Here is a 25874-nt window from a genome sequence, read left to right on the forward strand (position 1 = left end):
CAGACATTGAAGATGATGTGTTGTCAAAAGCTTTCGCTTCCGTTACACCTGATGGGCGCGGCGGAGGTGGTCAATCCTGATCCCTCGCCATAAGCAGGAAGTCCTTACAGCTTCAACATACAAGTTCCCATCTACACCAAATTGCTCACACATGTAGAGCTGAACTTGGCCTTTCACATGTGTAGCACAGAAGAATTAGTCCGCCTCTCACATACAGCTTGTCTATCTAATGTCCAAACAGCCCAGGGTAGCAGTGCATGTGTGAGCACTGCTGTATGGATTAGATCCACAGCACGTGTAAACATTGGCCTGCGTGTAAACAGTTACGTTACATGTAAATATGTTTCATACGGCAGTAGTCTATCATAGCTAGCTAGCTAGCATTAGCTACAAGCTGACAATGCTAACGATGTTAGTGTTTGGCTAATGCATATGACAGCAACATAAGGAGCTAACATTAGCTACGTTGACTACATAATGCAGAGTAATAATACATTTCCCCCCACCAAAACAAACCAGCTCATTACCTGCCCAACAGAGACACAGCTACCATGGCATCTGTTTTCAGGCTTTCGACTCTGTTGTTGCCATTGTTGAACAGTCACTCCAATGTCGACTCTTGTTTCACCTCTTGAGCTATCCAATCTTTTTGTATGTAGCCTTCTCGAGTTCGGATTTTCTTTTCTTGTGCTGTTTGGCAATGCAAGCTGCTGTAAGTACAGCTGATAATGAAGTGTGGCTGTACTTTCTCTGTCATTCTTGTCCGTAAACAATGAGCTCACTCCACCACAGCTCCAGCAGTGTGTTGAATAGACTCCAGTCGCGCAATGAGTCTAAAATTGATTGGATGAAGTTATTACAGCCCTGTCGCTGCCACAGACCATGGATTATTGTCTGCTGTCTGGATGTTCAGATATTTTATACAAATATATTTTAAAAAAATGCTTCTGAACAGAATTACCAACCCCAGCTTTAACTTTCACATAACTTAAAACAAAAAGAACCCTGGTCTCTGCAGGTAAAGTCCAGTGTATGACCCATCCAACCATCCCTTGACTCAGACTTTTCTTGCTCTTTATACTACTGCACTAGAGGGCTTCTATACAGTAAGTTAAGCTTCAGGGGTATCCACAGCTTCAAACTTAGAAACACCACTGAGGGACACTAATCAGGCTTCTGCATTTGATGTGTTTGGAGTGAGAATGGGCTGAGCTGGTAGGACAGATGCGAGTTGGAGAACCCCCTTCTATATTACATTAATTTAAATGTAATTATGCTGCAGTAATTAAATTAAATAATCACACAAATGTGATGTGCAGTTGTTGCTGAATGGTTAGAGTAATCAAATTAATTACAGGAAGTCATTTTTTACCAGAACAAAGAATGTCATTTTCAAAAATTCATACCTCCATTAGTTTTCACTTTCCCACAACCAAATTTTGATTCTGTGTATTATTAATGTAGTATCATATCTAGAAGTTATTTGGTCCTGCAGATCTTGTTAAATATACAGTCATGGTCAAAGGTCTACATACACTTGTAAATAACATGTACAGTGCCTATAAAAAGTATCATGGTCAATATACAAAAACTAAACAAAATGAAAAATAAAAAAATAAAAAACTATTTAATGTCAAAGTGAAAACCGATTTCTACAAAATAATGTCAATTCATTAAAAATACATGGAATGTAAAATAAGTGGTATTCATCCCCTTTAAAGTGACTGACCTAATTCAGAGGTCCAGCCAATTGGTGCCAGTAGTCTCACAATTACTGAAATGGAGATCACCTGAGTGCAATGAATGTGTCTCAAGTGATTGTAGTATGAAGACACCTGTGTCTGGAAGGTCCATACACTGAAAAGTCAGGGGATGGATACAAAAACATTTCCCGGGAGTTCAGTAAAATCCATCATTAAGAAATGGAAGGAATATGGCACATGTGTAAACCTGCCTAGAGCAGGCCATCCTCACAAACTGAGTGACTGTGCAAGAAGAAGACTAGTGAGGGAGGCCACCAAGACACCTATGACTACTCTGAAGAAGTTAAAAGCTTCAGCAGCTGAGATGGGACAGATTCTGCATACAACAACTGTTGCCCGGGTTCTTCACCAGCAAAGTTTTATGGGAGAATGGCAAAGAGAAAGCCACTGTTAAAGAAAGCTCATTAAATCTCTACTACAGTTCACCCAAAGGCATGTGGGAGATTCCAAGGTCAAATGGAAGAAGGTTCTTTGGGCTGATAAGACCAAAATGGAGCTTCTCGGCCATCAGGCTAGATGTGATGTTTGCACATCACCACAAACACACCATCCCCACCGTGAAGCATGGTGGTGGCAGCATCATGCTGCGGGGATGCTTCTCAGCAGCAGGCCCTGGAAGGTTTGTGAAGGTAGAGGGTAATATGAATGCAGCTAAACATAGGGAAATACTGGAGGACAACCAGATTCAATCTGCAAGAGAATTACAACTTGGGAGAAGATTTATTTTGCAGCAAGACAATGTCCCGAAGCATACAGCAAGCATGCAGCGAAAACATTATTTTGTAGAAATCCGTTTTCACTTTGACATGTATTATTATTATTAGTACTAGTAGTAGTATTGTATTGTTTTATATTGAATATGATACCATTTATTAAAAACAATAAAATGGGAAAACTTTAGAGGACGAAAAATGAATAAATAAATAAATGCATAAATAAAAGAAAAAAATAAATAAATGCATAAGTAAATACATAAATAAATAAATGCTGAAATAAATATGGAAATAAAATTAAACAGGTTATTAAACAGGGCATGCATAAATAAAAGTATTACATTTATTTCTACATATCTACATGTATTTCTACATTTACATACACCTACATTTATTTATTTCTGTATCTGTATGTTTATGAGGTGGGAGGTCCAAGCCTCTAAAGTAGGATTGGTCTTCTAGACGAGCCAGTCAGAAGCAAACGATTCCTAGTTAATCCTCCCTGTACAGGATATACCATTGAGATATATATGTAAATGCCGCATTGACTTGCTGGATCGTATGTCAATGTCGCCGCCATATTGGATGTGGCAGGTCTGCCCTGTAAACAAATACATGTGAAAACTGGATTTTCTGAATAAAAAGCACTAGCGTTTACATTTAACTGATTTTGATGCATCGTTTTTATATTCAATGATTTGTATTCATTTAAGTACTAATAATGACAATCATTGAGACAAAAAATTAACAAAGTCTGCAAATCAAAATAAGACGCTGCAAATGACAGTGAGTCTGCTTTCTTTTCTCTTAGCAGTTAGTCAGAATCAGAATCAGAATCAGAATTCCTTTATTTGTCCGGCAAATGGGGAAATTTTCTTTGTTACAGCAGCCAACGGTCAGGAATATTACAATAGACAATAATAAAAATAAAAAAATAAACAATATAATAAAATAAAAAGATAAGAAATAGAATAGACTCGTATATACATAATATTTACAATATGAACAGTGTAATTATACACAGTGTGGGCAGTGTATTTTTATTTACAAATAATAAATATGGGTATTAAAAATTGTCCAGTTAGTGCAAACCAAAGTGAGAATGAGAATGAGATATGTGTAGAGTTTGAGTGCACATGTGAGGACTACTGGGAGCAGTGCTGGTTGTACAGTCTAACAGCAGTAGGAAGGAAGGACCTGCGATACCTCTCCTTCACACACTTGGGGTGTATCAGTCTATCGTTGAAGGAGCTGCCCAGTGCTGTGATAGTGACCTGCAGGGGGTGGGACTCCTTCACCAGCAGCGATGATGGCTTATCCATCAACCTGCTCTCTCCCACCACCTGCACTGGGTCAAGAGGGCATCCCAGGATGGAGCTGGCCTTCTTGATAAGTTTATCAAGTCTCTTCCTGCCTGCTGCCGAGATGCTGCTGCTCCAGCAGACTACTCCATAGAAAATGGCTGATGCTACCACAGAGTCATAGAAAGTTGTCAGGAGTGCCCCCTGCACCCCAAAGGACCTGAGCTTCCTCAGCAGATGGAGTCTGCTTTCACCTTTCTTTTAGGTTGCTGCAGTGTGATCAGTCCAGTCCAGTTTATTGTTCAGGTGAACTCCCAGGTACTTGTAAGATGTCACCATCTCAATGTCCGTTCCCTGGATGTTCACCTGTGTGCAGGGTTGTCTGTGCCTGCGGAAATCCACCACCAGCACCAGTGATATACTCCATGAAAATTAAAGACACTTATTTTATTGTATACAATAACATTGCATGGTGGCTACTATTATAAATATGCACAATATATTTTGCAAGTCTGTTGTCCATAATTTGTTTGATAAATATCAGTAACAGACATCAGTGTCAGCATGTTTAAAGTACCATAACAGTGTTACTATATGTCACTGTTTACTGTCAGTTTAAAGCAGTGGTTATTGGATATTGGGTTCTGGAAATTTTCAAGTTACAGCTTGTAATGAAACCCTAACCCTTGGTTTGTTGCATTTAGATTATGTCATCTTACTCTTAAAAAGTACAGTATTTGGAGTACAGCTATAGGGTTTAGCAAGGGTTCCATGAAGTTGATATAAGTTCCAATGTGAATTTTTGAGATGATCTGGGAAAAGTTCTGGATTTTGGGTTAGTTGGTATGGAATGACCCTTATACAAGCCTGTGGACAATTTGAAGTTATTTAATGCTGTGGATTTCCTTGTGAAGGACTCAGGTCGGATTTTCTGTGACAGTCCAAATGATGTGACAATGTTTTCAGATGCCTTGTCTCTCCACTCCGCTAACAGAGAGCAACAGTAGCTAACGTCGGTTTAGAAAGTATCCACCAACATAAATTAACCACTGGCTTCAAGCACAACACAGAAGTTTTACAGAGCTCTTTTTGTCACTATCCTGGTTTTGTGATTCTGTTATTTCCTAACCTTTTCATAAACTGTGACACTTTTCACCAAAATTCATTTTGAATTTTTCATTCAGCCCCCTCTGCTGGCCATAATTAGCCTGTGCCTTTTTTCTATCCTCCACTGTCATGTATTGTTTCCAAAGTTTAATTCAAGAAAAAAACTGCATGCGTTTTTATTTTCATGAACCTGCTATAAGATCAACTTAACCTTGCCCTGGTTAAGAGTTGCCACTGACTTTAGCTGAGCATTTAAAGGACACACAGAAAAAGAGAGGGATAGGGGCATAGAGCACCCTAACCCTAGTTAGCAGGGGAAAGGGCTGCTGGTGTCAATGTGACACAAGATGAACATGCTCCACAGTGAATAGCCTCTATTCCCCACCTTCCCCCGCTCATCTCTTTCTCTCCCCCATTTTTTCCATCCAAACATATTTTTCTCATCCACTGTCTTTCCAACTCCTCCTCTTCCTCTCTCTCCCTACTTCTAATTCTCCTCATCCCTCTGTCTCCCATTTCCCCATCTCTCTCTCTCTTTTTCACTCTTTCTGATAAGAGCCTGTTCTCTTTGACATCTCAGTCTGACTCCATTATAGCTAATAGAGAGAGGCCATCTCAACACAGATGCACACACACACTCACACACACAAACACACACAGACACAAACGCATGCATGCACGCACACACGCAAGAGCCCAGTGGATGCTGTGAAAATAAAACACCTTGTGAATGTCTCCAGAGCTGAGAAACACCAAAGCATTTTTTTCATATTTAGCCTAAGCTGATTTCTGACACAAATAAATTGTAGAACTATTTCAACTTTTAACTCCAGCTCTAATAATCTAATCTAGTTTCTGTTTACATTCAGCCAATATTTTTGCCATTAGATCTTTCCAAATACCTTAATCACATATTTCATATTGTTCATGTAGACAGGACAAATTAGTAGTGTTGACTTTTTAGGGACAAGTGCAATTACACAATGCTCAATGAGTATTTTTGTGCATAACAATGAATATAAGAATCTTCATTTAAATATAACATAAATTTAATAGTAGTGATACATTTCAGTGTTCAAGTAACTAAGTACATTTACTCAAGTATTATAGTTAAGCTTAATTTTAGGTACCTTTACGTGAGAATTTCCATTTTGTGCCAGTAAATACGTCCCACAACAATTCAGAGCAAATAGCTCTACTACAAATAGCTGTACTTTTTACTTTACATATATTTGACAACTTTAGACACTGTTTACTTCACAGATTAAAAGTGTGAAAACCTATAATGAGCATAGATTTAAATATGATGCATCGCTATACAATAAATTAAAGGTAAAGGTAATCGAAACCAATAAAACCTCAGTATTTTCTCCATGAATTGATTCTTTGGACACTTGGGGGGCAGTGGAACAAGCTGAACACAACACTGACATAAGTTGAATTTTCGAAAATGTTAGCAAATGGTTGCCTCTTTATATGTCCAGCAGAGCAATGTCGTTTAATAAATGGTCTCATTTTGTGATGGCACAGTTTTTAATGTTTTCTGTAATTAAAGTCTTTCTGTACACAACCCTGCATTTTTTCCAACTTTTGCATTGGTTTAATGCAGTGCAACTATACACTACAACTACTATAACTACTCTGACACAACTATGTTCCTGTGTACCTGCCATGTTCCATGGCCTCTCTCTGAATTTGCTTCAAATAAGAGCTAGATGAAGGGGAACCAGCTCATGTCTGCCTCTTAGTAGTGACATGATATGCGATGGATAAGCTCCAGTGATCTAGGGTGTTCGGCCTTGGCACATGGGGTGTGAGCTCTACAAGGTAAGCTTGCTGTGTGTCCAATGAAGTGTTTTTTTCTGATCACCTTTGTTTATCCAGTCATGTCTGCAAAAGTGGTGTCTTAGTGTTTCACTTCTTCATCCTGAAAGCAATATAGTTGTCAAAGAACACTTCTGGAAAAGCTTACACATGAAAATAGAAGCAAAAATATTGACTATGAGCAGCTTTAACTTAATAAAAATATAGTCTTTACGAACCCACAGTGACTATAGAAAATATGAGAGAATGACGAGAACCTTCAAGAAATATAGGCTACACACACACACACACACACACACACACACTGTGATGTGACCAGAACCCCCCCGACACTTTAGTGTTTGCCATGTCAAGGTGATTACAAATGGAGAACGAGGGCCAGAGCAGTCATATGGTCCAACATTAGAGTGTGTGTGTTTGTGTTGTTATGTTTCGATATATGTCTGTGTGTTTCACCCAGTGTGTGTGTGTGAGTGTGCTGTGTGTGTGTCAGTGTATTGGCTGCTGATAAATGGCTGCCTCTTTAGGGAACTTATCTCTTTAAGTGTTGCCGTGGTGAGGGATGACATCATTTGGATCCCCCAGCTAACTGGCTGCCATGACGACACCTCACCAACCTATCCATTTACCAGATGGCTCGATAGTGTCTGCACACACACACACACACACACACACACACATAGGTAATAGGAGGCCATGTGGAAATACAGCCAGAGACTGTGGCAGTTCCAAGCGCTGATACACACACTGCTGAGATAGGGACACACACACACATACACACACACACTGATAATAAACACCCAGTCGCAGATGACTTACAAAGGCACACACACAGTAAAGCACATAGCCCCGCCCCCTCCTTGGTCTTATCACAGCTTAACAGAGAAAAAGCATCGAGGAGGAAAAATTAAGTATTGATCAAATTAGCAGTTTTTTAAGTCTCTCATGGACGTGTGTATGTGCGTGTGTGTGTGTGTGCGTTTGTGCGTAGCAAAGATGTTGTTGGGGCGGTTAGAGGGATTGAATGAACCCAAAAACAACAAAATAGAAAGGCCAGAAGGACACTTGACCTGCAACACACACACAAACACATGCACACACACACACACACACACACAAAGAGAGCAAGAGATTGAGAGAGAGAAGAGATATATATTTACATATCCAATACAATGAAAAACAAGACACACACACCAGGTGACAAAGGTACATCAGTACATCACTGAGTTCTTCTTTAACATTGCACTGACATCCTTTTGGTCTTTAGTGATACAGATAGCAGAGTAGCATAAACACTGGGGAGACAGAGATGTGGGCAGCACTGACTAGGATAGTTCAACATTTTGTTAGATATTCTCACCTTCTTTTAGAGATTGTTCAGATTGACACTCTCTGTGTCTGTCAGCACAGAGATGAAGTCAAGATGTAGTTAGTCTAGCTAAGCACAGAGAATGGTTGCAACTAGTCTAGCCCTGTCCAAAATTTAAAAATACAGCAAATAACAACAGTTTTTGTCCATTTTTATTGTAATTTTTATGTCTCATAACTACTCTGAGGTTACAGCTGTTGCTAACTTGATGTGTGTAGTTACAGGTGTTGTTCTTATCTAATGCTAGCTAGCAGAAAAGGCACTGTTCAGCTGTATTGGACACACAGTAGATATGCTTATATTGACAGTGTTTCTGTGATTAAGTTGAAAACATTCTGATTAGAGATCTCAGTGTAACTGTTTATATGGATGCCAAATACAGTGATGTGATAATATGTAAAGCATTGAATCAGAACATTTACTGTACATTTCAGTTCGGTCATTGAACGCATTCCAATTTGGCCAATACTTTACATAAATTACAATTAATTATTTCCCTTGAATTAATATGTGTGTTAATAGACCCACTCTTACCTGAACGGGAAGGGGTTTCACTGTGTTATTGTACTGACTATGAGGTCATCTCGCTGGTTCAGAGACTAACAATAGTCTGCATAATGACCTTTTATTAATGCCATATAAATACTAGTATTTTGAGCTATAATTATAATCTTACAGTGTCTATAAAAAGTATTCACCCCCTTAATTGTGTTCCTCTTTTATTGCTTTTATAAATGGAATCATGGTCAATATACAAAAAATATACAAAACAAAAAATGTACATGTTAATGTGAAAACAGATTTCTACAAAGTAATGTCAATTAATTAAGTATATCATGTAAAATAAGTGATTGTGTAAGTATTCACCCCCCTTCAAATCAATATTTAGTAGATGCACCTTTGGCAGCAATCACAGTACTGAGTCTGTGTGGATAGGTCACAATCAGGCCTGCACATCTGGACACTGCAATTTTATTCAATTCTTCTTTGCAAAACTGCTCAAGCTCTGTCAGGTTGCACGGTGATTGGACCTGAACAGTACTTTTCAAGTCCAGCCACAAATTCTCTATTGGATTGAGGTCTGGGCTTTGACCCGGCCACTCCAGAACATTCACCTTGTTATCTTTAAACCATTTCTGTGTAGCTTTTGCTGTATGCTTCGGGTCACTGTCTTCCTGAAATATAAATCTTCTCCCAAGTCGCAGTTCTCTTGCAGACTGAATCAGGTTGTCCTCCAGGAATTCCCTATATTTTGTTGCATTCACTTTACCCTCTTCCTTTACAAGCCTTCCAGGGCCTGCTGCTGAGAAGCATCCCCACAACATGATGCTGCCACCACCATGCTTCACGTTGGGGATGGTGTGTTTGTGGTGATATGCAGTGTTTTGGTGTCCGCTAAACATTGTGTTTAGTCTGGTGGCCGAAAAGCTCCATTTTGGTCCCATCAAGCTAAAGAACCTTCTTCCAGTTGCCCTTGGAGTCTCCAACATGCCTTTGGATCAGCTCTAGTTGAGATTTAATGAGCTTTCTTCAATAGTAGCTTTCACTTCGCCACTCTCCCATTAAGCTTTGACTCGTGAAGATCCCAGGCAACAGTTGTTGTATGCAGAGTCTCTCCCATCTTAGCTGCTGAAGCGTTTAACTCCTTCAAAGTAGTCATAGTCTTGGTGGCCTCCCTCACTAGTCTCCTTCATGCACGGTCACTCAGTTTGTGAGGACGGCCTTCTCTAGGCAGATTTACACGTGTGCCATATTCCTTCCATTTCTTAATGGTGGATTTAACTGAATTGCAGGGGATGTTATGCGACTTGGAAATGTTTTTGTATCCATCCCCTGACTTATACTTTTCAATAACCTTTTCACGGAGTTGCTTGATGTGTTCTTTTGTCTTCATGGTGTAATTATAGCCAAGAATACTGCTTAACCAGTGACTGGACCTTCAGACACAGGTGTCTTTATACTACAATCACTTGAGACACATTCACTGCACTCAGGTGACCTCCATTTCACTTATTTGACTACTAGCACCAATACTAGCTACTAGCATTTGGACAGATTAGTCTCTTCTGATTGAGGTGGTTACCTGAGGCATTTTTATTCTTATTGGGCTATTATTCTGACTATTAACAGACTCAAACTCCTCTGTAAACCCTGTAATCCTTCCCAAACTGGCTGTTTGAACAAAGCAGCTCACCTAGTATCACAACTAACCCTGATAAGTACTTGCAAAGACACAACATTACTGAGATGCTGCATAATAGCCCAAACATTTAAGCAGTGGAATTACAGTTTTAAGAAGAGATTTTTTTGCTCTCTTTACCAAGTGTATTAGTAATATATAATGTGTGATTTCACACATGCATGCAGGTCATTGAGTGGGACTGAATTAAATCAGCAGTCAGTTCATTTGTCCATTCATCCATCTTTTATAGTAGTCTAGGCTTTATTCATAGTTTTCCATTAAGTTGCTCTTTTATTTGCTTTTGTTTTGTTTCTACCATGGATAAATGGTTGTCATTGAATATTTTTGATTAATGAATTGTTGTAAAACACTTTTCATAAACCTTCTTATAATCTCTCACTAATGACCTGTATATGTATACGTTTTTGTTTTTGTTTTTTTTAATTTACATTTACGTACTTTCGTTTTGCTGAATAGTAAATAGCTTTTTAAACTATGTAACCTCTCTTTATACCTAAAAATAAAAATCCCTCAGTCACTATTATAATGTTCCCTAATTCCTTCTGTGGTTGACATCCCATAGAGGAGAGTTGTTCACATTCACAGTTACTGATAGGGCTGCTCTGCAGTATCAGAGTGACAATTACTCATTCTAAAAATAAGTGGTTTGTCCCTTTAGGGCTCTCTGGACTGAGCTAATAGTTGCTATCAGTGACAGAATAAGTAAAACAAATGCTGTTGGTATTGAGCTATATGTTCAGCCTTTCTGGACCTCATACTGAATATTTAGACTGGAAACAATACAAACACACACTGACCTCAATGACTTCACACGCAAGCCACACACACACACACACACACACACACACACAAGGAGAAACTTATTAGGTTATTATCTTTCCGCCCCATAAAATAGGAATAACTTAAAGCGGCGCCACAATTAATAACCCAACTATAAATCTGAATATTCTCCATGAATATTATTCTGTATTACTCAAACACACTCACACGCACAGTGATCAGCAGGGTGTATGGGAGCAGGGAGAATGATAAAGCCATCAGAGAACGTTCTGGATGAAGTGAGCCAAACATGAATGTGTGTATCAGAGCATGTGTGTGTGTGTGTGTGTGTGTGTGTGTGTGTGTGTGTGTGTGTGTGTGTGTGTGCTTGCGTGCGTGCGTGTGTGTGTGTGTGTGTGTGTGTGTATATGTCAGAGTGTGTTCTGCATGGTAGCTTTATGCATCAACACATTGATGCATTCTCCATCTCCATGTTGAGTGGCCGCTCCCAGTCATATGCGCTGGATGCTCTGGTTAAATCAATGCCCTACCCAGTAACCTCTAACATGAAACACACACATATACACACACATACACTTCTGTTATCTGCTGTGACCTTGCTGCCCGTTTCCAGAACGACACACACTCAGACGCAGTGTGGTGTAGAAGAAGATACTCTTCATAATGTTAAGGAATTGTAGGAGTTTGACTGCACAGCACTTAAGCCATTTCAGGGATCCTGCTCTTTGTTTTGGCTTTTTTGCTCAATCATCTGGCTTCAGCATCAAGAATCTTTCATGTATAACTATCTTTATGTGTTGACGCTGTGGTGTCCATTTCTGTAATCAGTTTTCTTTAAGCTGTAGCAGCATAGCGGGGTGGACAGTCGGACACAGATTCATATAAATTGGTTGTGTGCAGCTGGCCTGCACTGTTACACCAGATGACCCTTTCTTTTGCTTCCAAACAACAAAAAAGCAAAAACAGAACTGCTGAGGCTGATGTTCTCTCTCTCATCTCTTCACGGCCATTTCAGCGCAGGAGAAAATCCATCACAACTGGGAAGGCTCCATCATGAGTTAAAGGGTTTATAGAGAGGTGGTGGACAGATTGTCTAAAGTCGCTTTTCCACCAAAATTAGCAGGTCTACACAGGTTTTTTAAATGCGGGTCAACCCCCTAAAAATCGCCAATTGACCCTATTCCCACATCCTGCAGGATATCTGAAGTTACGTTGTACATCACTGACGTTAGATTTTACATCTTGAATGCACTGGAAACAGTTGTAGAAGAAGAGAAAACATATACGCATTGTGAAAGAAGTGTCTGTAAAACTGTGGATAAATTCTTTTGAGCATCACAACCCCCGCGAAATGACTCGTTTCACTATCATAATTTGAGCCATTCGGCCATTTGATTCAGGTATTTTCACAGCCATGAAGTCGAGCTATTTTGGCTTCAAAACACCACTGAGCAGCTTTCATAGGGATATGAACAGGGCTCGATCTCCAAAACTGTGTCAAGTAATAAAATGTGCTTAATAGAAAATAGTACATATCGCTTTGTTCTATGATTGAAACATTAATTAACTCTTCTGATTTATGGCTTATTTCAGCATTGCATAGACAAACAAAGGAATGTTGCCTGCTCAGCAGTGGCCCAGCCCCATTCACTAGGCAGAAATGCATTGCTCTGATTACATCAGCAGCTAAAAAAACCCATATGTGATCAAGCAAGGTAGGTAACAACTTCTAAAATGCCACCATACTGTAATGGAGAAACCACTTGAGTTGTGTGAAGCACCTTATTGCTGTAAAAAGTGGTAAACAGAGCCAGATTTACATGGTACCACTGTCATACACACTGTACAGTAGGTACACACTGTAGAGTGTACCCCCTCACAATACGCAGCTCTGAAAACAGAGTACAATTGGGAGTACAATTGGAGGGCTGGAGTACAATTGGGACCGGCCCCTAGAATCTTGGGAGTACCAAAGGGTCCTCAGGTTAACTTCAACATATAGGTCAGCTTCATATTGAGGTCCTTGTAATAATCATTACTTAATAGGTAATAAGGCTCTCAATGAGTCCTTATAAGATGCTTATTGACATCAATAAAAAACACTAAAACTGTTAATAATAGTGTAATAAACATGTTTATTATGACATTTACGAGGACTTATAACAAACTTGTTAACAGTTCATAAACTGCTTAAGAACATTAAAAAAAGTTTTTTATAATTGTTTATAATAGCATTACAAACACATTGATTTCAACTAACTTATCATAATGGTGTTGTTAAACCTTTATGAAGCTTTGCTTTTTTGTTTATTATGATTAATACATACTTTTTTATGCACTTAGTGACAGTAAAGCTACTGGATCAAAAGCAAGAACAATGGCATGTGAGGGCTCAGGAATTCATTATTAGTCACTCATTAACTGTTTTTGTCATTTTTATAGCTGCAAAAACCAAAATTAACTGTATATAAATGCATAATTAAGTATCTATTAATCTTAATAAAGCAACAAAAAAACTTTGTAAAGGGAAATTACAGTTAAACTCAATAAATGTGTTTTAATACTATTATAAACAATAAAGAAACTCAAAAGGCCTTTATTAATGCTCTTCTATAAACCTCTATAGGACCTTCAAGCATTACCAAATATATTTTTTCACTTTCCCCTGGTGGTTCCCAGTTTTACTTTTATTTATCCCTGTTTTGAGATATCAGTCTAACATTTCAACCCCATACTTTAGACAAATATTTTTCTTGTTATTGGGTCAACTGACCAGTTAAGTCAAATGACAATGTTTACAACCTAACAGATATCTGCTCATCCACACTTGTCCACCTCTAACCTTTACTAGATATTAGATTCAGATGTGCCAAGCATGCTATCATTCACTCTCATTATCTCTGTTGCACACACACAATGCTGACAAAATGGGGTCAGGACCACTGATTACTCCACCAGTTTATAAGTTATTTTTTGCCCCAGCATCCCTCGTTCTCAATTTTCCTTACATCTTTCTCTCTATGTCTCTGTCTTTATCCCTTTCTTTACTCTCACTGATCTACATCCTACAGCTCAATATTTCAGCTCCAACACCAACATTCTCTTCCAGCCTGGCTTCAATTCCACCTAAACAGATACCATCAGAGGAGAGTTTCTTGATGAAACTGAGCTATTTTAAAGATTAAACACACACACACACACACACACACACACACACACACACATCATAGCCACTCAGTGGGTTGACAGATGTAGTAGGTCAATAAAACAGTTTGTAATAGAGGTTATATGATTTAAAATAGTATACGTTGCCTTTCAGGTGTGTGTATGTGTGTGAGAGATAAAACAATGACGATGGCAAAGAGAATATAGGGCCATGCATCTAAATCACAGAGTACACACACACACAGACACACACACACACACACACACATTACAATTCACCCCATTAGACAACACAAATCTAACCCTCAAACCAATCCTGTGAATTCAGTTTATACAGTGTCCATAAGATCCATATGTCACACAAGCACAACTGATAAGAGAGGATATAGTGAGCAGTGAGAGACCTGTAATACATCTCATATTAATAATAATGTTAGAGTAGGAATACACACTGCATTCACAGTTCAAATGTACTGAAAAAAATTTCAGCATGAGATATGTGACAAACACTTGTCAGCATAAATAAATAAATCCATATTCATTTATAATTGCAATGCATTACAAGAACCTGGTGCTATATCTTATATCACTACTGAGTATTTAGCAAAAATGCTGACAGATCACATGACGGACGACTTAAGAATAAGAATAGCAACATACTTTATTCTTTTTATTGTCAACAGATCCAATGAAAAGACCAATGAAGAAATAAAGGTTACAGTCATGGTAGCTGCATAGATGAGGCTGTAGTTACCATGCTTACAGTTTTCTAATTAGCACTTAACACAAAGTGCAGTTGATGCTGGTGGGAATGTAGTAGTTTTAAACAAACCCATAAAACCGTGTGTCATATCACGTTCACATCCCCTAATGTTACCCCAAAACAACAAGTCCACAATTTAGGTAGAGTAGATTTTATATTTGACATTATAAACTTTAGCGGTACCTACCAGTCCAAGAGAAAGAGAGCAACATCTGTATCTCTCCTCAGTCTCTTTTCTTCTTTTAGTGCTCTTTGACACAAACTGTGGTTCTTTCTCGCTGATGGTCGCTTTCCTTTTTAGACCATTTGCCTTCTTCTGAACATGTAATTGCTTTCTTTTTCTTTGGAGTTGCACCTTTTTTTTAAAAATTTCATCATCCATTGTTATCGGTCTTTTCTTTGTTTGTTCGGCCATGACTGTTCAACTCTGGCAGAGACCAGGACAAACAAAACTGTCATGTGCAACCACTGCTCACTGCTGGATGAACGCGTCACTAACTGCGCTGCTTGTGATTTTTTCCGGGAAAGTCGCCACCGATACCCAGTCTGCATCTTTGCTCTTACAGCAAATGCAAGGGCTTTCATCAGTGGGCCATAGGCTCAATCATCATTGTGCTACCTCATTCGGCGATGTGACTTAACAAATATTTATTTACATGAAAATCTTGGAGATTATTACTTTAAGTTTACGCTTTATTCTCCCTATATAAAAACAACCACATAGACATTTGAGTCTGTAGACCACATATTAAGGTATTGCAATTTATCCTCTATCTTACGCTTGGCACAAGGCGGCACACAGCGCAAGTATCATTGCAAGATTCAGACCGACACAGCTGTCCTTTTCACGTCCAGTGCCCGAGTTGTGTAAATAGCAAATGTACTTGTGCCCACCTGTGCACCCCTGGGCATGTTGGTCTTAAAGTGTGGTGTGGTCTTCAGCTTTTCCAGCCCATCAGCCCCTTCCCTGTTTCTAGTGTTTGTCCATTTATTTCCCTCACCTGTGTTGCTCCACCTCTCTCCACTCACCACCTCATTAGTTGTGTGTGTATATAGTCCCTGTGCTCACGGACGTAATTTGGGGGGGTACACAGGGGACATGTCCCCTGCACTTTTTCAAAAGGCCGTTTTGGTCCCCTGCAGTTTTTACCGTCCAAAAACAATGTAACACTATAGTAAACAGAGACTCGACAAGCACTAGGACCAAACGGAAAACGTTTCCCTTAGTTTAGACCGCCCACAAGCTCCTCGATTGGCTCTGCCGTTTCTTGTGTGATTGGCCGTCCCTGCTGTCACTCCATCTTGTTTGCACACCGGTCTGCTAGTTGCCCTGGGGCCCGTTTCAGAAAGCAGGTTTAGTGAAAACCCTGACTAAGTCAACCCTGAGATGAGGGGAAACTCTGGTTTTTCGGTTTCACAAAGCCAGTTCAGCGTAACTCTGAGTCAGTTACCCGGGCAATATACTCCATGAAACAAACCTGCTCGCTGGCAGGTTTGCTTCAACTAACCCTGAGTTTCCCCTGCTCTTAAGTTGAAGCCTGCAGACTGAAGGCAGTGGCAGACATGCCGTGTCCGTTTCTCGAGGAGCCAGTTGATGTCGAAGCGCAAATACTCCGCAGAAATCTCCGTCGGGAGAGGATTATCAGACCCTGATTGGATGTTTTATCATTATCAGCGGTCTGATGATCCAGACAATAATCCTAACCCCCCTGCTGATGCACGAGATGGAAGAGCTGTTAGAGACATGATATGCTTCAACCATTTCTAACTGACCCATCACCTCCCCAGTGTCAAAGAAAGACAATATGCCTCTTATTTTATGAGGTCTTCTTTATTTCCTGGAAGTACAAATGTTGTACAGTTAATCTTTTGTTGTTGAAACAATTGAAAATCATCCACCTGTGGGCACATCACCCACCCTTAACTGATGATCCAGCAGTTGTATTTCCATTTGTGTCTTTTTGATCTGCAGCCTTATGTGATCCATTTCCAGATTGGACTTATTGATTTGTGTCTGCAAGTACACCTTGTACAGTTTCACAGGGAGCTATAGGAACACAAATGACGTTGAATTTCACAGTGCCATGTCTACTTAGTGTCATAGTAAGTTGTGGGTCAATGCTGAACAACATCTTACTGAGGAAACCTGTGCTGTGGAGGTTGATGGACCCTCTTCCTCATTGTAATTTCCAGCATTGCTCTGTTAGAGAGAAAGAAGCTGCAAGTTGCATTGTGGAACAACACTATCATTAACTGAAACCAAAGTTATTTTAAAGAGGTGTGAACCACAACAGGCCTTTCTGCAACTTCCCTCTCTGTGGCGGCAGATAGGGTGTCTTCATCATCCTCCTGTAATAAAAAGAAATTATTGTGTTATTTTCTACCCATCATGACAACTCTGTGGAATATTAAGAGTACTTACAACATCATGGAGGTCTCTTATAGCAGAAGGCTCCACGAGACAGATTACACCATCAGTAACTGGTAGAAGAAGATTAGTCAGTTGATGATTACCCAGAAAAGTGCACCACCTAATGTACATTTCTTTTTTTTTTTTACAATAGTGTGCAGGTCCCATCACAATTTTTCAGACTCTGAGTCACCTTGAAATAGATTGATATCTGAGAGCAACAGCAGCCAATAACAGAACTGTAGCCTACTGCTACAAGAAAAATCAGTGTGCCAAGTTGTGTCTATGATGAATGGATGGCCATTACTGAGCTAACAGTAGAAAAAGGATGAATGTAAATATGCCATTCATTTGAATAACTTACCTGTTATGTAGGCCCTTGTGTCCTGGGGCGTGGCTGGCTCTGATGAGCTCCCCCAAGAGATGCCCTCAGCAATAGGTCGCCCACTGTTCTGACTGATGGCATCTCTTCAGCCTCTATTAGTAGTGGTGGTGGTGGACCGCCACCTGTTTTGCGGGCCTCAGCCTTTTTTCTGTTGGCTATACTGGAGGTCAAATTTGAACATATCCAGAAAACACAAATTTGGAGACATGCATGTACAATAGGCATTTAGGTGTGGCTTTCATATAGACAACATTAAATACTAGCAGTGATGGGATGGCTGAAGATTTGGCTTTTTCTTTGTTTAGGGGATTTTCCTAATTACTTAAATATCGCTATCACATGTTGAATGTAGCCACTGAATGCTGCTTAATGAGGGCAGGCTATAACAACACCACAATTGCTTGTAATTAAATTATACCTTACCTGTTTGGACTATATTTTTATATTTCATCTTTAGTTGCTGCCCGTTGCAGTCCGTTTTGTGCCTGTTGGGTTGCACCTGTGCGCTAAAACACACATATAGAATATAAATGTTAAATGAGTGGAACACTCAAGACGAAACATTTCTTTTTTTTCTCCAATTAATACTCACGCATTGACTCGGTCAGCAATTTTCTGCCACACAAGCTCTCGCTATTTTGCTGCTGCCCCAGTATTGCTTTTTCTTTTGAAAATATGCTCATTTTCTGCATATGCAGTCATTAATATTTCCAACTCCACTGGGGAGAAGTAGGAGGATCGAGGCTTTTTTCACCTGTTGCCATGGTGGATCATATTATCTGCGTTCCACTGATGAGGGCTTTTTATATCCTCATGCACGAGCTTCACTCAGGGTAACCTTGACTCAGAATTGATTGAACTAATTGTTAACACCTGTTCTGAAACCGAAAACTCTGAATTTGACAGCTCAGAGTTGGTCAACCTAGAGTTCAGGTTTTGACTCAGAGTTTGTTAAACTTGCTTCCTGAAACAGGCCCCAGGAGTGCTTATTAATCTGCCACGGTAAATTGGGCGTTTGTTTTGCCTGGGTCACGTCAGTGAGAAAGATTGTAATATCAGAGGTTTCATTTACATTCACGTTTGAATCAGTGTCCATGTGCGTGCGTGCGTGTGTATGTGTGTTTGGAAATTAGGCGCAGCCAGGATGTCTAAAAAAAGAAAAGTGGACATAAGAGACTTCTTTAGAAGTCAAAGTATAAGTGACTCAAAGAAATGCGTTACACCCATCCTGCAACTGGCTCCCAATAAAGCAGCATATCCACTTCAAGATCCTCCTCATCAATTACAAAGCTCTAAATAATCTTGTAAAGTGTCTTTGAGTTTTATTTAAAGTGCTGATAAATAAAATGTATTGTTATTATTGTTATTATTATTATTATTGTTATTGTTATTGTAACTGTAGAGCCTCAACAATGCAAAGATTTTAAAAAAGCTTATATTTAATGCCAAAGGGATACACTTATTTTCATGTATTATTTTTATGTTGAAAGGCAGCAACTGTTTAAAAAAAACACCAACAATGAAAGATTTAGGGAAAATACAATAAAACCTCGGATTACAAATGTGATTTTATACATCCAAACTCATGATAATTGTGAAACTAAGTTTTTTCCTCTATAACCGTATCATCAAAATTGATGATTGTTGCGCCCCAAATTGTCCCACTGTTCATGTAATGCATCAATATATTTTTGTCAGGTGACAGATAGTAGAGATGCAGAAGGAGATACAGGAGGAGAGGCTGGAGGAGGGAGAGCAGGAGAGGCTGGAGGAGAAGAGGCTGGAGGAGATGGAGGAGAAGAGGCTGGAGGAGGTAGAGGAGGAGAAGCTGGAGGAGATGGAGAAGAGGCTGGAGGAGGTAGAGGAGGAGAAGCTGGAGGAGATGGAGAAGAGGCTGAGGAGGGAGAGGAGGAGAAGCTGGAGGAGATGGAGGAGAAGAAGCTGGAGGAGGTAGAGGAGGAGAAGCTGGAGGAGATGGAGAAGAGGCTGGAGGAGGTAGAGGAGGAGAAGCTGGAGGAGATGGAGAAGAGGCTGGAGGAGGTAGAGGAGGAGAAGCTGGAGGAGATGGAGGAGAAGAGGCTGGAGGAGGTAGAGGAGGAGAAGCTGGAGGAGATGTAGGAGGAGAGGCTGGAGGCTCACAGGTGAGGTTGAAAGAATAAACATATGTTAGTCATGAGATTAAGCATTGTGACAAATGTTAGGGTGATGATAATCTGTATCAGAGCTTTCAAAGTTCAAACACCATGCATCTACATACAGGAGGAGAGGCTGGAGGAGAAGAGGCTGGAGGAGATGGAGGAGAAGAGGCTGGAGGAGGTAGAGGAGGAGAAGCTGGAGGAGATGGAGAAGAGGCTGGAGGAGGTAGAGGAGGAGAAGCTGGCGGAGATGGAGAAGAGGCTGAGGAGGGAGAGGAGGAGAAGCTGGAGGAGATGGAGGAGAAGAAGCTGGAGGAGGTAGAGGAGGAGAAGCTGGAGGAGATGGAGAAGAGGCTGGAGGAGGTAGAGGAGGAGAAGCTGGAGGAGATGGAGAAGAGGCTGGAGGAGGTAGAGGAGGAGAAGCTGGAGGAGATGGAGGAGAAGAGGCTGGAGGAGGTAGAGGAGGAGAAGCTGGAGGAGATGTAGGAGGAGAGGCTGGAGGCTCACAGGTGAGGTTGAAAGAATAAACATATGTTAGTCATGAGATTAAGCATTGTGACAAATGTTAGGGTGATGATAATCTGTATCAGAGCTTTCAAAGTTCAAACACCATGCATCTATATATTTTGTCAGATGAAAGAAGCAAACTGGCCAGGTACAGTTTTATATTGAGGCCGGTGTACTAAAAAGTCTGTGTAAATGTGTAAATGTATTATTTTATTGGTAAGAAATAGTAGCGACTAAGCAGTGAGTTCATGAGCTGGGTCAGGAACTCACAGTAGGGAGGGAGTTACATAAACTATTTGGCAATATTTTTTGTCATTATTGTAATTAATTAAATTATAAGTTGCTCATAGATATTCCACCTTTTGTTATGTTTATCATAGCTGGATCAGCAGCAGCCAGGGGTCAGTGGATGCTCAGGCAGTAAAGGAGCACAAGACAGAAGAGCAGAAATGAGGTCTGTTTACCATATATTCCAAAAATAAGTGTAAAATGAAGTTGACTAACAAGGTGAAACACAGAATTGGGTGGTAATGTTTTGCTACATGCTTTACAACCATTCAAACCAAAAAAGGGAACAGTAAACTTAAAAGTAGCAATAGAAAACTAGAAGAACTTGTGCCCCCCCCCCCCCACCTCTGATATCAAAATTTTGTCCTTGCTCAGCAACATAATTCTTCTTACAGACCTGTTGTTTATTTTTCTTCAAGATTAGACCCTATAGAGAGAGGATTTCCATGACGACGGACCGGCAAAAGACGCGTGGTACGCCATGTTTACAGGACTCCCAATAGTGAAAATAAAACTAGAAGTAACGCTGAACTTTATTGAGACAATAAAGTTTAAGAGACACAGTTTAAATTGAGACACCAGGCAGCTGGAGCGGACCGAGCTCCGGTCGCGCTTACCTAATAAATGAACCGCCTCATTGTTGTTTAAACCGCCTAGTTTACCCAGTGTTGCACCGGATAAACTGGGTGGTTCAAACAACACTGTCAATTAAAAAAAAAACACAATGTTAGCTACAATTAAAATAGTCTTCGGCCTTCTTACATCACTGTCTTAAATAATTTGATGGCCCACATGCCTGCATACACCGATATGATCCTCCGAGCTCTGCCTCATATGTCTGCCCCATGAAAGCGTCTGCATGACGACGCACGTGCTGATTACAAAACGAAAAAGTTTAGCCACAGCAGACGTGCAGTAAAAAAGACAGTATGAGCTAACGTAATTTAACGTGATGAAAGTAAAAACACACTTAGCTTACCTGCTTGAACAAAATTGTTGTCAGCTCTCCCTGCGACGGATGCACCTGTTCAGCAGAGAGCTTTTAAAAGCGGTTCAAACTGGTTCAGACATGCGCACATGAGCAATCTACGGAGTTGGCCCAACGTAACTCAAAAATCTGCTCAAAGATTTACAAATCCTTGTTGTGCTGATTTTAAAATAGTAGTTAAGACAACAATGAGAGAAAGTTGCTGGGCAGACAAAATTTTATAGATTGCTTATTGCAAAGCTTTATTTCTGGGTCAGTTTAATTTGAAAACTCTAATGAGATAAACAATTACTAGTTATCATTTTTACAGTGAATCCACATTCCGATTCTTGGCTCATCAATATTTCTCTAGTTAAGAGAAATTATACGTTTAAGTTTTAATATGTACATGTCTATAACTCTAAACTCTTTGCTATGTAAGTGTGGTTTGGTTGGGTATATACCCAGAATAAAAAGCTTAGGATTCAGCGGTAATTTCTTTGATAAAATCTGTTCAATCATATTGATAATATCTTTTCAAAAGGATTTCACTTTCACACGTTCCCACATACAGTGGTTCAAGTGTTCCTCTTGCTTCATTACACTTGATGCATATATATTGAATTTATTAAAGACTAGCCCCTTGAGATGTAGCATCTCATTTTCAAGGGGGTTCCTAGACAGACATATACATAGAACACATCAATACACTACATTACATTATAGACATACATAACACATGACAAATACAGACAAATACAGACATCTTGCTCACCCACTCCCAAACACCACCCCTACCCACAAGTCTAACATACAGAGTAGAGATATTGAATAACAAGGATCAATGATGTGAACATAAAAACTTAGTAGAAATAACGAAAATGGAGAAAGAAAGAATAAAAATAAATTAATTAATTAATTAATTGGAAACATGAGCAATTTGTTTTAAGATAGGAGTATAGTGACATCCTGAAACAATGAAAAGAGGTAATAGAACGCAAAAAAAGAGGGAGATCATTCCAATCCGATGGGGCTTTATATTGGAATGACCTTTTACCTGTCAGGCCTGGACTTAAAGAAGGACTCAGATGCAGAGGGTTATGCAGATCAAGCAGGTTTTATTTCTTTGAATTGCTTCACGGCTCTTAAGAAACGAGTGATAAACAAAACCGGCTATCAACTTCAACTTCTCTAGGTAATTAACAGGGAGAACAAAACAATAAATAACAGAAAATCACTCCGAAGAGGAAACAAAAACCTGAATAAACTAATCTACTCTTTCGAGGATTCTTAGCTATGAAATCTCAAACAACATAAAGCGCTCCACACAAGGGAGGTTCAGGAATTTACAAAACTTTATTCTACTCTAAATCTAGGAAACAAAAAATAAATACTATGAACAAAAAACCACTCAACAGAGGGAAAAGAAAAAGGCTATAAATCAAGGCTATCTTAATACTGCTTAGAAAAAAAACTACAACTCAAAATCACTCTTCTTAAGAGGAGGAAAGAAAAACAAGAATACCAACTTAGACTCTGTAGAAGAACACTTGACGTAGACATGGACCATGGGAGCTGGAGACACACGAACGAACATGATACTCTGGCACAGGACAACATGCAGACGCAGACTTTAAGCACAAGAGGGTAATTGGGGACCAGGTGAAAACAATCAGGGATCAGGGGAGACGTCAGACCGGTGACACAAGAGGAAGGGCAAGTGACCTGAAACGAGAGGAGAGTTACTTTTCAAAATAAAACATGAAATTCACAAGACAAAAATCCCCAGACGAGACACCCCTCACCGCGGTGTGACAGTACCCCTCCCTCTAGGGCCGACTCCTGACGGCCCAGACTGTTCAGAATGGTCTCTATGAAAATCATCAATGAGGGTGGGGTCCATGATGTGTCGAGAGGGGACCCACTGTCTCTCCTCCGGTCCGTAACCTACCCAGTCCACTAGGTACTGTCTGCCCCGGCCCCGGTTGCGTACCGCCAACAGCTGCTTAACCTTGTACACCGGGCCCCCATCGACTACCTCGGGTGGCGGGGGGGGCGTGGCGGCCGGAACCATAGGGCTTTCTTTGAATGGTTTCACCTGGCTGACATGGAAGGTCGGGTGTACGCGGAGGGACCGGGGCAGACGGAGGCGTACTGCTGCGGGGCCAATGACTCTGGTGACAGGAAACGGGCCCACGAACCGTGGTGCCAGCTTCTTGGAGGGAACCTTCAGGTGCAAGTCCTTGGCTGAAAGCCACACTCTCTGTCCAGGCTGATATGCGGGAGCTGGCCGTCTCTTTCGGTCTGCCGCCTTCTTGACCCGATCTCCCTGTCGGATCAGCACCTGGCGGGCTGCTGCCCAGATGCGGCGGCAACGTCGGACCATGGCATGGGCGGAGGGGACCGATACCTCCAACTCATTGTCTGGAAAGACTGGGGGTTGAAAACCATAAGCACATTTAAAGGGAGAGAAACCTGTGGCAGATGTTGGCAATGAATTATGTGCATACTCAACCCAGACCAGGTGTTTGCTCCATGTTGAGGGGTTCTGGGAGACCAGGCACCGGAGGCCGGTTTCCAGTTGTTGATTTAGGCGTTCGGTCTGGCCGTTGGCCTCCGGGTGGTAGCCCGAGGTCAGGCTGGCCTTAGCTCCAATGAGCCCGCAAAACTCCCTCCAGAACCGGGACACGAACTGGGGCCCCCGGTCAGAGACGATGTCCTTAGGGAATCCATGAACCCTGAAAACACTGGTCATCATGATTTCTGCCATCTCCTTGGCGGAGGGCAGCTTAGGCAGGGCAATGAATCTGACCATTTTGGTAAACCGGTCCACTACTGTGAGGACCGTGGTATTACCTTGGGATACCGGGAGCCCCGTGACGAAGTCCATGGATATGTCGGACCACGGTCTGGAGGGGATAGGGAGTGGCTGCAGTAGGCCCATGCGGGTCCCGGAGGACGTCTTGTTTCGAGCACAGACCGAACATGCCTCCACGTACTCCCGAACCTCCGGCTCCATGGATGGCCACCAGAACCGCCGAGAGATGGCGAACATCGTCCTCCGAACTCCCGGATGGCATGAAAGCAGTGAGGTATGAGCCCAGTGGATCACCTGTGGGCGCAACTCAACGGGGACAAACAAGCGATTATCTGGGCACCCACTAGGTGACGGGTCTCCACCATTAGCCTGCTTCACCTCATCTTCTATCTGCCAAGTCACCGCTCCAACCACACGGGTTAGTGGAAGGATGGTCTCAGGCTCCTTGGCAACAGGCGCGGGGTCGAATAGTCGAGAGAGGACGTCTGGCTTGACGTTCCGGGACCCCGGCCTGTAAGAGAGGGAAAAGGAAAAGCGGTTAAAGAACAGCGCCCACCTGGCCTGGCGAGAATTGAGTCTCTTAGCTTTTCTGATATATTCTAAATTCTTATGGTCCGTCCAGACTATGAATGGATGGTTGGCCCCCTCCAGCCAATGTCTCCACTCCTCTAGGGCGAGTTTCACCGCCAACAGCTCCCGATTACCGACATCATAGTTCCGTTCAGCCTTGGACAGTCGACGCGACAGGAAGGCGCAGGGGTGCATCTTCCCATCCTGTTCCGAACGTTGAGAGAGAATGGCCCCAACCCCTTGATTGGAGGCGTCCACTTCTACTACAAACTGGCGTTGTGGATCTGGCATGGTGAGGATGGGAGCAGAAGTGAAACGCTTCTTGAGGTCCTGGAAAGCCCTCTCTGCCTCTGGCGACCAGCGGAACTGCACCTGGGTGGAGGTAAGAGCATGGAGGGGAGCAGCTATTGCGCTAAAGCCTCTGATAAACCGCCTGTAAAAGTTAGCAAATCCCAAGAACTGCTGAACCTTCTTGCGGCTATCTGGTGTAGGCCACTCAGCTACAGCGCTAATTTTAGCCGGGTCCATCTGTACTCTCCCAGGGGCTACAATGAAGCCCAGGAAGGAGACGGTGTCGGCATGAAACACACTTTTCTCTGCTTTGACATACAGATTGTTCTCTAACAGTCTTTTCAGAACTCTGGTCACGTGGTCTTGGTGTGTGTCAATGTCTGGGGAGTAAATTAAAATGTCGTCTAAATACACGTAGACAAAAAGGTCAAGGAAATCTCTCAATACATCATTAATCATGGCTTGAAAAACGGCAGGGGCGTTGGTGAGTCCGAATGGCATGACCAGATACTCAT

This window comes from Pagrus major, chromosome 18, assembly GCF_040436345.1.
Source record: "Pagrus major chromosome 18, Pma_NU_1.0".
Classification (NCBI taxonomy): Eukaryota; Metazoa; Chordata; class Actinopteri; order Spariformes; family Sparidae; genus Pagrus; species Pagrus major.